The sequence below is a fragment of the Rhinolophus ferrumequinum genome, chromosome X (genome assembly GCF_004115265.2).
Source record: "Rhinolophus ferrumequinum isolate MPI-CBG mRhiFer1 chromosome X, mRhiFer1_v1.p, whole genome shotgun sequence".
Classification (NCBI taxonomy): domain Eukaryota; kingdom Metazoa; phylum Chordata; class Mammalia; order Chiroptera; family Rhinolophidae; genus Rhinolophus; species Rhinolophus ferrumequinum.
This window is the reverse complement of record NC_046284.1, coordinates 41,335,756-41,348,609: the sequence shown is the minus strand read 5'-3', so window position 1 is coordinate 41,348,609 and position 12,854 is coordinate 41,335,756. Positions and strand designations below refer to the sequence as shown.

The 12,854-nt window shown below is 43.2% G+C and overlaps 1 protein-coding gene across 3 annotated transcripts in view; it reads right to left on the bottom strand.

Moving 5' to 3' along the window:
* Positions 1-12,854, bottom strand: part of AMOT (angiomotin) — a 116,555-nt gene that overhangs the window by 58,988 nt on the left and 44,713 nt on the right. The window lies entirely within an intron of this gene.

Genomic DNA, 12,854 nt, shown 5'->3' with positions numbered 1-12,854 from the left:
GGGAGACTGGGAAGTGTGTGTGATTTTGGCTGCGCTAGGAGAGAAGAGACGCCTCCACCCCCAGCCACCACCTTTTCTGGCCTGCAGGAAGAGGGCGACGCGCGGCTGGGCTGGGAGAGTGAAGACACCTCCAACCCCAGCCCCCACCCTTCCTGGCTTGCCTAGGGCGGGGCGGGTGCAGCTGCAGAGACACACCCCGAGATCAGCAGTGAGGCAGGAGCAGCTCTGGGCTTTCAGCAGATCAGAAATCTCCCGCCCGCACTCATACACACACACAATGAAGAGGTGCCTTAAGACTCAAGAGTACTGGACACGGAACTGGTGGTGTCACTCTCAGTGTGCATATATGCAGGCAAAGGCAGAAACTGCACTGACTTTGTAAAAACTATCATCCAGAACCCTCAGGCCCACACATTTAAGTCTGCAGTCCCAAAGTCTCTCTGGACACCAGGTGACCGGCTCTGCCTGCGCAATAAGCAGGGGGCTCTTTGGTACAGCAGAGGACAACCTGGACATTGCTTGGTGGGCTTAGGCCGAGACTGTCGCTGCCTTTTGTTTTGCTTTGTTGTGTTTTGTTTTGCTTTGTCTTTATATCTTTGATATCTTTACCTGTGTCGAGTGGGGGTTATCAGATGGTTTTGCATGTGAATGTATTTGATTTTTTTTCTTTGTTGTTGTTGTTGCTGTTGTGCTTGGTGATTTGCTTTGTTCTGAAACTGCCCTGCCAGGGCCCAGCTTGTGAGGCACGGTCAGCAGATCAGAAATCTCCCACCCGCACCCATACATACACACAATGAAGAAGTGCCCTAGGACTCAGGAGTTCTGGACAAGGGGCTGGTGGTGCTACTCTCAGTGTGCATAAGTGCAGACAAGGACAGAAACTGCACTGACTTTGTAAAAACTATCATCCAGACCCCTCAGGCCCACGCATTTAAGTCTGCAGTCCCAAAGTCACTCTGGGCACCAGGTGACCGGCTCTGCCTGCACAATAAGCAGGGTGCTCTTTGGTACAGCAGAGGACAATCTGGACATTTCTTGGTGGGCTCAGGCCGAGACGGTCGCTGCTTTTTGTTTTGCTTTGCTTTGTTTTGTTTTGCTTTGTCTTTATATCTTTGATATCTTTGCCTGTGTCGAGCGGGGGTTATCGGTTGTTTTTTGCATCTGAATGTACTTGATTTTTTTCTTTTTTTTGCTGTTGTCCTTGCTGTTGTGCTTCGTGATCTGCTTTGTTCTGAGGCTGCCCTGCTGGGGCCCAGCTTGAGAGGCACAGGACTCAGCATATCCAGGGGCCAACTCTAGACCAAACCGGAGTGCTGCCAGGTTTGACCTGCAGGTCACACACCCAGAGGGGGCTCTCTGCAGGCGATGGAGCCCATAGAGGCCAAACCATATTAGGTTGGTCAACCCTCACGCAGCAGAGCGCCCTGCGGTGGGCAGAGCCAAGTCTCACAACGGGTCAGCCCAGGAGTTAACCCCACCTACTTACAAGCAAAAAGCAATTAAAGATCTTCTTGAACGGGGCAGTGTACAAGAGTCAGCTTTGGAGCACAAGAAGAGGAGGACGACGCGGTGCGAGTCAAATATAAAGGACACATACTACATAAGATAACCTAGCAAGAACTAAAAACTATAGGGGATCTACCTAATATATCAAAATAAACACAGTCAGCCAGAATGGGGAAACAAAGATACACATCCCAAATAAAAGAACAGAAGAAGCCTTCACAACTGGAACCAAATGAAGCAGACGTAACCAACCTTTCAGAGACAGAGTTCAGAACACTGGTGATAAGAATGTTTAAGGAGCTTAGAGAAGACATAAAGAAGGATGTAGAAATCATAACGAACAAGCTTAGAGAAAACATAAAGAAGGATGTAGAAATCATAACGAACAACCAGTTAGAACTAAAGAACACAATTACCGAAATTAAGAACTCACTTGAATAAGTGAATGAACTAACCAGAAACAGTGTTGGAGACAAAGAGGAAAAACTGAGGATTGGTAGATGGGCGGGGGGGGGGGGGGGGGGGAGGGATTGAAGGGCAGTCGGTGACCACAGGATGGCCACGGGGTTTGAAAATTAATCTGGGGAACGTCATTTAGCGGTTACCAGAGGGTAAAGGGGTTGGGGGTGGGAGATGAGGGTAAGGGGGATCAAATATACGGTGATGGAAGGAGAACTGACTCTGGGTGGTGAACACATAATGTAATTTATAGATGATGTGATATAGAATTGCACACCTGAAATCTATGTAATTTTAATAATTGTCACCCCAATAAATTTAAATAAATAAAAAAAAAGAACTCACTTGAAGGAATTACCAGCAGGCTAGATGAAGCAGAGGATCGAATCAGCGACTTAGAAGACAAGGTAGCAGAGATCACCCAAACAGAACAACAGAAAGAAAAAAGAATAAAAAACAATGAGGGGCCCTGCAGAGAGACCAGCACTGGCCTGAGAAAACCAAGGCCAGGTCTCCACGGGACAGAGAGGCTGAGAGGACACGAGGGCACATGGCCTGGCTTCACCAACGGGGTGCCAGGAGTTCAAGTTTGGTGCAACTTCGGTTGACTGCTTTACAAGGACAAGACTTTACTAACAGAAGTCAATTAACACTCTGACCATTCCCAGAGATGGTGGTATGGCTTGGCCTCTGTTAGGCGCATGTTCCAGAACGCATTCATACTCCTCAGCTTCCATTTTGGAAGTGCAACAAGGAATGGCGGCAGCAGGGCGCACTTTCTGAGTTCTCCTCCGGATCTTGTTGCAAACGGGAACTATAACCCATCAAAGAAATTTTCGCTCACCACACAATATAGTGGGGAGATTCGTGGATTACTTGAAGCTAAGAAATTCTTGAAGGTACGCTAACTGGACGGAGCAAGGAAAGGAAAAAGAGGAGCGGCGTGAGAGCGCCCGGCCGGCAGCGGCGGGAGAGCCCAGCCCCCAAGGGAGCCTCAGCTGGCGGGGGCGAAAACCGAAAACCACTGAGCCGGGCACGCACGGGATCCCAGGCGGAGCGGAGAGCGCAGAGACCGGGGGTGGGCTCTTTCCCTGCTCCCACGGCTGATTTCTCCCGCTGGGAAGGCGGCGCGCCCTGCGGCGGTCGGGGGGCGCAGTCTCCATAACTGGGCCCCTCCCCCACCCCCCGCCCTGTTCTTCCAATCCTACCCCGCCCTTCCAGAGACTGGGACTGGAAACCGCGGGAGCCCAAGGCGGAGCGGAGAGCGCAGAGACCGGGGGTGGGCTCTTTCCCTGCGTCCCACGGCTGATTTCTCCAGCCGGGAAGGCGGCGCGCCCTGCGGCGAACGGGGGGCACAGTCTCCATACCTAGGCCCCTCCCCCGCCCCGCTCTTCCAATCTTACTCCGCCCTTCCAGAGACTTAAACCCGCTCCTGAACCGAGGACTGGTATCTGAGGCTCAGGCTTTGGGATGCCAGACGGGCAGCGCTGACCCAGGCAGACTGGGTAGTGTGCGTGATTTTGGCTGCGCTAGGAGAGAAGAGACTCCTCCACCCCCAGCCACCACCTTTTCTGGCCTGCGGGAAGAGGGCGACTCACGGCTGGGCTGGGAGAGTGAAGACCCCTCCATTTCCAGCCCCCACCCTTCCTGGCTTGCCTAGGGTGGGGTGGGTGCAGCTGCCGAGACACACCCGGAGATCAGCAGTGAGGCAGGCGCAGCTCTGGGCTTTCAGCAGATCAGAAATCTCCCGCCCGCACTCACACACACACACTGAAGAGGTGCCTTAAGACTCAAGAGTTTTGGTCACGTATCTGGTGGTGCCACTCTCAGTGTGCATTTGTGCAGGCAAGGGCAGAAACTGCACTGACATTGTAAAAACTATCATCCAGACCCCTCAGGCCCACGCTTTTAAGTCTGCAGTCCCAAAGTCTCTCTGGGCACCAGGTGACCGGCTCTGCCTGCGCAATAAGCAGGGGGCTCCTTGGTACAGCAGAGAACAACCTGGACATTGCTTGGTGGGCTTAGGCCGAGACTGTCGCTGCTTTTTGTATTGCTTTGTTTTGTCTTGTTTTGCTTTGTCTTTATATCTTTGATATCTTTGCCTCTGTCGAGTGGGGTTATCAGGTGGTTTTGCATGTGAACGTATTTGATATTTTTCTTTGTTGTTGTTGTTGCTGTTGTGCTTGGTGATTTGCTTTGTTCTGAAACTGCCCTGCCGGGGCCCAGCTTGTGAGGCACGGTCAGCAGATCAGAAATCTCCCGCCCGCACCCATACACACACACTGAAGGAGTGCCCTAGGACTCACGAGCTCTGGACAAAGGACTGGTGGTGCTCCTCTCGGTGTGCATACGTGTGGACAAGGGCAGAAGCTGCACTGACTTTGTGGAGACTATCATCCAGACCCCTCAGGCCCACGCTTTTAAGTCTGCAGTCCCAAAGTCTCTCTGAGCACGAGGTGACCGGCTCTGCCTGTGCAATAAGCAGGGGGCTCTTTGGTACAGCAGAGGACAACCTGGTCATTGCTTGGTGGGCTCAGGCCGAGACGGTCGCTGCTTTTTGTTTTGCTTTGTTTTGCTTTGCTTGGTTTTGTTTTGCTTTGTCTTTTATCTTTGATATCTTTGCCTGTGTCGAGCAGGGGTTATCGGCTGTTTTTTTTTTTTTTTCTCTTTGCTGTTGTCGTTGCTGCTGTGCTTGGTGATTTGCCTTGTTCTGGGACTTCCCTGCCGGGGCCCAGCTTGGGTGGCACGAGACTCGGCATATCCGGGGGTCAACTCCAGACGAAATCGGAGTGCAGCCGGGTTTGACCTGCAGGTCACACACCTAGAGGGGGTTCTCGGCAGGCTCTGGAGCCCACAGAGGCCAAATCACATTGGGGTGGTCAACCCTCACGCAGCAGAGAGCCCTGCGGGGGGCAGAGCCAAGTCTCACGGCAGGTCAGCCCAGGAGTTGACCCCACCTGCTCATTAGCGGGAAGCAATTAAAGATCTTCTTGAACGGGACAGTGTACACAACACAAGACTCACCTTTGGAGCACACGCAGAGGAGGACGACGTGGTGCGAGTCAAATATAAAGGACACATACTACATAAGATAACCTAGCAAGAACTAAGAACTCTAGGGGATCTACCTAATATATCAAAATAAACACAGTCAGCCAGAATGGGGAAACAAAGATACACGTCCCAAATAAAACAACAGAAGAAGCTTCCACAATCGGAACCAAATGAAGCAGACGTAACCAACCTCTCAGAGACAGAGTTCAGAACAATGGTGATAAGAATGTTTAAGGAGCTTAGAGAAGACATAAAGAAGGATGTAGAAATCATAACGAAAAACCAGTTGGAACTAAAGAACACAATTACCGAAATTAAGAACTCACTCGAAGGAATTACCAGCAGGCTAGATGAAGCAGAGGATCGAATCAGCGACTTAGAAGACAAGGTAGCAGAGATCACCCAAACGGAACAACAAAAAGAAAAAAGAATAAAAAACAATGAAGATGGCCTAAGAGACCTCTGGGATAACATCAAGCGCAACAACATGCGCATCATAGGAATACCAGAAGGTGAAGAGAGCAAGCAAGGGATTGAGAACATATTTGAAGTAATAATGTCTGAAAACTTCCCCAACCTGATGAAGGAAACCAACATACAAGTCCAGGAAGTGCAGAGAGTTCCAACCAGGATTAACCCAAACAGGTCCACACCAAGACACATTATAGTTAAAATGGCAAAGCTTAAAGACAAAGAGAGAATCCTAAAAGCAGCAAGAGAAAGACGGAGGGTTACATACAAGGGAACTCCCATAAGACTATCAAATGATTTTTCTACAGAAACATTGAAGGCCAGGAGGGAGTGGCAGGAGATACTCAAAGTGATGGAAAACAAAGGCCTACAACCTAGATTGCTTTATCCAGCAAGGCTATCATTTAAAGTTGATGGAGAGATAAAGAGCTTTCCAGAAAAAAATAAGCTAAAGGAATTTATTACCACCAAGCCAGCATTGCAAGAAATACTAAAAGGACTTCTGTAAATAGAAGAAAGATCAAAACAACCTAACTACAAATTTAAAAATGGCAATATCTATGTACCTATCAATAATCACTTTAAATGTAAATGGATTAAATGCTCCAATCAAAAGACATAGGGTGGCTGACTGGATAAGACAGCAAGACCCTTGTATATGCTGTATACAAGAGACTCACCTCAGAACAAAAGACACACACCGGCTGAAAGTGAAGGGTTGGAGTAAGATATTTCATGCAAATGGAAACGAGAAAAAAGCTGGAGTTGCCATACTTATTTCTGACAAAATAGACTTTAAAATGAAGAACATACTAAAAGATAAAGATGGGCACTATATAATAATAAAAGGATCGATCCGACAAGAGGACATAACCCTAGTAAACATCTATGCACCCAACATAGGAGCACCTAAATATATAAAACAGGTACTGACTGACATAAAGGCAGAGATCAACAGTAACACTATCATAGTCGGGGACTTCAACACACCTCTGACCACAAGGGACAGGTCTTCCAGACAGAAAATCAATATGGAAACAACAGCCTTAAATGATACATTGCACCACTTGGATTTAATCGATATTTTCAGAACATTTCACCCCAATGCTGCAAAATACACCTTCTTCTCAAGCGCACATGGAACATTTTCCAAGAGAGATCATATGTTAGGCCACAAAACAAGTCTTGATAAATTTAAGAAAATTGAAATCATACCAATTGTCTTCTCTGATCACAATGCTATGAAATTAGAAATGAACTACAGGAAAAAAGCTGGAAGACACACCAATTCATGGAGGCTGAATAACTTATTACTAAATAATGAATGGGTCAAGCAGGAGATCAAGGAAGAAATCAAAAGATATCTCGAGATAAATGAAAATGAAAACACAACGACCCAAAATCTATGGGATGCCGCGAAAGCAGTTCTAAGAGGGAAATTCATAGCTTTGCAGGCCTACCTAAAGAAACAAGAAACATCACTAATCAACAGTTTATCTTCACATTTAAGGGATTTGGAAAAAGAACAGCAAAATAAGCCCAAAGGGAACACAAGGAAGGAGATAATAAAGATCAGAGCAAAAATAAATGAAATAGAAACCAGAAAAACAATACAAAAGATCAATGAATCCAAGAGTTGGTTCTTAGAGAAGATAAACAAAATCGACAAACCTTTAGCCAGACTCATTAAAAAAAAGAGAGAGAGGACCCAAATTAATAAAATCAGAAACGAAAGAGGAGAAGTGACAACGGACACTGCAGAAATACAAAGAGTTTTAAGAAGTTACTATGAGCAACTATATGCCAACAAATTTGACAATTTGGAAGAAATGCACAATTTTCTAGAGGCGTACAACCTTCCAAGGCTAACTCAAGAAGAAACAGAAAGCCTGAATAGACTGATTACCACCACGGAAATTGAATCAGTAATCAACAGTCTCCCAACAAACAAAAGCCCTGGACCAGATGGATTTACAGGTGAATTTTACAAAGCGTTCAAAAAAGAATTATCACCAATTCTCCTCAAGCTCTTCCAAAAAATCCAGAAGGAGGGAAGACTCCCAAACACTTTTTACGAAGCCACTATCACCCTGATCCCAAAATCAGACAAAGACACCACAAAAAAAGAAAACAACTACAGGCCGATATCTTTAATGAACATAGATGCAAAAATCCTCAACAAAATATTAGCAAACAGAATTCAGCAATACATTAAAAAGATCATTCACCACGATCAAGTGGGATTCATCCCTGGTATGCAGGGGTGGTTCAACACCCGCAAATCTATTAATGTGATACACCACATTAACAAAATGAAAAATAAAAATCACATGATCATATCAATAGATGCAGAAAAAGCATTTGATAAAATCCAACAGCCATTTATGATAAAAACCCTTAAGAAAGTGGGAATAGAGGGATCTTATCTCAACATAATAAAGGCCATATATGACAAACCCACAGCTAACATCATACTCAATGGGGAAAAGCTAAAATCATTCCCCCTAAGATCAGGAAAAAGGCAAGGATGCCCACTATCTCCGCTTCTATTCAACATAGTTCTGGAAGTTCTTGCCACAGCAATCAGACAAGAAAAAGAAATAAAAGGCATCCAAATTGGTAAGGAGGAAGTAAAGTTATCATTGTATGCAGATGATATGATACTATATATAGAGAACCCTAAAGACTCCACCAAGAAGCTATTAGAGCTGATAGATGAATTTAGTAAAGTGGCAGGATACAAAATTAATATTCAGAAATCAGTTGCATTTGTATATACCAATAATAAAACATCAGAAGGAGAAATTAAAAAAACAATCCCATTTACAATCGCTCCAAAGACTATAAAATACTTGGGAATAAATTTAACCAAAGAAGTAAAAGATCTATACTCAGAAAATTATAAGACACTGATGAAAGGAATGAAGGAAGATATAAATAGATGGAAACACATATCATGTTCATGGATAGGAAGAATTAATATAGTTAAAATGTCCATACTGCCTAAGGCAATATACATATTCAATGCAATTCCTATCAAACTGCCAACGTCGTTTTTCACAGAAATAGAACATATAATCCTAAAATTTATATGGGACCATAAAAGACCCCGAATAGCAAAGGCAATCTTGAGAAATAAGAACAAAGTGGGAGGTATAACAATACCTGACTTCAAATTATACTACAAGGCTACAGTAATCAAAACAGCATGGTACTGGCATAAAAACAGACACATAGATCAATGGAACAGAATAGAGAGTCCAGAAATAAATCCACGCCTCTATGGCCATTTAATCTACGACAATGGAAGCAAGAATGTACGATGGAGTAATGACAGTCTATTCAATAAATGGTGCTGGGAAACCTGGACAGACACATGCAAAAAAATGAAGTTGGACCACCTCCTTACACCATATACAAAAATAAATTCAAAATGGCTTAAAGACTTAAATGTAAGGTCTGAAACCATAAAATACCTAGAAGAAAATATAGGAAGAAACTTCTCAGACATTACCCGGAGTAAGATTTTTACTGATATACACCCTCGCTCGAGGGAACTAAGAGAAAAAATAAACATGTGGGATTATATCAAACTAAAAAGTTTTTTCACAGCAAAGGAAACCATCAATAAAACAAAAAGGGATCCTACTGAATGGGAAAAGATATTTGCCAATGATATATCTGATAAGGGATTAATATCACAAATCTATGGAAAACTTACTCAACCCAACTCCAAAAAAACAAACGATCCAATTAAAAAATGGGCAGAGGACTTGAAGAGACATTTTTCTGAAAAGGACATACAGATGGCAAACAGACATATGAAGAAATGCTCAACCTCACTAACCATCAGAGAAATGCAAATAAAAACCACAATGAGATACCACCTCACCCCAGTCAGAATGGCTATCATCAATAAATCAACAAACAACAAGTGCTGGCGCGGATGTGGAGAAAAGGGAACGCTTGTGCACTGTTGGTGGGATTGCAGATTGGTGCAGCCGCTATGGAAAACAGTATGGAGGTATCTCAAAATTCTGAAAATGGAACTACCTTATGATCCAGTAATTCCACTCCTAGGTATCTATCCGGAGAAATCCAGAACTTCAATTCAAAAATCTTTATGCACTCCTATGTTTATTGCAGCATTATACACAATAGCTAAGACATGGAAACAACCAAAATGCCCATCGGTAGATGACTGGATTAAGAAACTGTGGTACATTTATACAATGGAGTATTATGCAGCCATAAAGAAGAAAGAAATCTTACCATTTGCAACAACATGGATGGATCTAGAGAACTTATGTTAAGTGAAATAAGTCAGACAGAGAAAGATAAGTACCATATGATCTCACTTATTTGCGGATTTTAAAGAAAAGAATAAGAGAATGAACTAATCAGAAACAGTTTGGGAGACAATGAGGAAAAACTGAGGGTTGCTAGATGGGCGGGAGGGGTGGGGGGTGAGGGGGAGGGTGAGGGGATTGGAGGGCAGTCGGTGACCACAGGATGGCCACGGGGTTTGAAAATTAATCTGGGGAACGTAATTTGGTGGTTACCAGAGCGTAAGGGGGTTGGGGGGTGGGGGATGAGGGTGAGGGGGATCAAATGTATGGTGATGGAAGGGGAGCTGACTCTGGGTGGTGAACACACAGTGTGATTTATGGATGATGTGATACAGAATTGCACAACTGAAATCTATTTAATTCTACTAACAATTGTCACCCCAATAAATTAAAAATAAATTAAAAAAAAAAAAACAATGAGGATGGCCTAAGAGACCTCTGGGATAACATCAAGCGCAACAACATGCGCATCATAGGAATACCAGAAGGTGAAGAGAGTAAGCAAGGGATTGAGAACCTATTTGAAGTAATAATGTCTGAAAACTTCCCCAACCTGATGAAGGAAACCAACATACAAGTCCAGGAAGTGCAGAGAGTTCCAACCAGGATTAACCAAAACAGGTCCACACCAAGACACATTATAGTTAAAATGGCAAAGCTTAAAGACAAAGAGAGAATCCTAAAAGCAGCAAGGGAAAGACGGAGGGTTACGTACAAGGGAACTCCCATAAGACTATCAAACGATTTTTCTACAGAAACATTGAAGGCCAGGAGGGAGTGGCAGGAGATACTCAAAGTGATGGAAAACAAAGGCCTACAACCTAGATTGCTTTATCCAGCAAGGCTATCATTTAAAGTTGATGGAGAGATAAAGAGCTTTCCAGAAAAAAATAAGCTAAAGGAATTTATTACCACCAAGCCAGCATTGCAAGAAATACTAAAAGGACTTCTGTCAATAGAAGAAAGATCAAAACAACCTAACTACAAATTTAAAAATGGCAATAACTATGTACCTATCAATAATCAATTTAAATGTAAATGGATTAATGCTCCAATCAAGAGACATAGGGTGGCTGGAAGAATTAATATAGTTAAAATGTCCATACTGCCTAAGGCAATATACATATTCAACGCAATTCCTATCAAACTACCAACGTCGTTTTTCACAGAAATAGAACATATAATCCTAAAATTTATATGGGACCATAAAAGACCCCGAATAGCAAAGGCAATCTTGAGAAATAAGAACAAAGTGGGAGGTATAACAATACCTGACTTCAAATTATACTACAAGGCTACAGTAATCAAAACAGCATGGTACTGGCATAAAAACAGACACATAGATCAATGGAACAGAATAGAGAGTCCAGAAATAAATCCATGCCTATATGGCCATTTAATCTACGACAATGGAAGCAAGAATGTACGATGGAGGAAAGACAGTCTATTCAATAAATGGTGCTGGGAAACCTGGACAGACACATGCAAAAAAATGAAGCTGGACCACCTCCTTACACCATATACAAAAATAAATTCAAAATGGCTTAAAGACTTAAATGTAAGGTCTGAAACCATAAAATACCTAGAAGAAAATAAAAGAAGAAACTTCACAGACATTACCCGGAATAAGATTTTTACTGATATATCCCCTTGCGCGAGGGAAGTAAGAGAAGTAATAAACATGTGGATTACATCAACCTAAAAAGTTTTTTCACAGCCAAGGAAACCATCAATAAAACAGAAAGGGATCCTACTGAATGGGAAAAGATATTTGCCAATGATATATCTGATAAGGGATTAATATCACAAATCTATAAAAAACTCACTCAACTCAACTCCAAAAAAACGAACAACCCAATTAAAAAATTGGCAGAGGACTTGAAGAGACATTTTTCTAAAAAGGACATAGAGATGGCAAACAGACATATGAAGAAATGCACAACCTCACTAACCATCAGAGAAATGCAAACAAAAACCACAATGAGATACCACCTCACCCCAGTCAAAATGGCTATCATCAATAAATCTACAAACAACAAGTGCTGGCGCGGATGTGGAGAAAAGGGATCGCTTGTGCACTGTTGGTGGGATTGCAGATTGGTGCAGCCACTATGGAAAACAGTATGGAGGTATCTCAAAAATCTCAAAATAGAACTACCCTATGATCCTGTAATTCCACTCCTAGGTATCTATCCGGAGAAATCCAAAACTCCAATTCAAAAATCTTTATGCACCCCTATGTTTATTGCAGCACTATACACAATAGCCAAGACATGGAAACAAACGAAATGCCCATCGGTAGATGACTGGATTAAGAAACTGTGGTACATTTATACAATGGAGTATTACGCAGCCATAAAGAAGAAAGCAATCTTACCATTTGCAACAACCTGGGTGGACCTAGAGAACATTATGTTAAGTGAAATAAGTCAGACAGAGAAAGATAAGTACCATATGATCTCACTTATATGCGGAATCTAAAGAAAAGAATAAGTGAATGAACTAATCAGAAACAGTTTTGGAGACAAAGAGGAAAAACTGAGGGTTGCTAGATGGGCGTGGGTTTGGGGGTAAGGGGGAAGGTGAGGGGATTAGAAAACAGTCAGTAACTAGAAGATGGCCACGGGGTTTTGAAAATTAATCTGGGGAACGTAATCAATAATGCTGTAAAGATTTTGTAGGGTATCCGATGGACACGTGTCCCATTTGGGAGACCACCTCAGGGAAGATGTAGATGTCTGATCACTGCACTGTACACCTGAAGCTGAACGATAATGAATGCCAACTACAATATTACATATATGTATATATATGTATGTACACACTTACAAGAGGCGGAGTACAGAATTGGGAGTGGAGACAGTGGAAATGGGATGGCTCGGTGCGATGTCAGAGAGATAGTGGATGGGGGGAGGGCGGTCCACAGTGTGAGGGATATAAATGATAAATGTCTAAGTATTACTTTGTCTTGTGCACATGAAACTAATAAAAAAAAGATATTTTTCATATACCAAA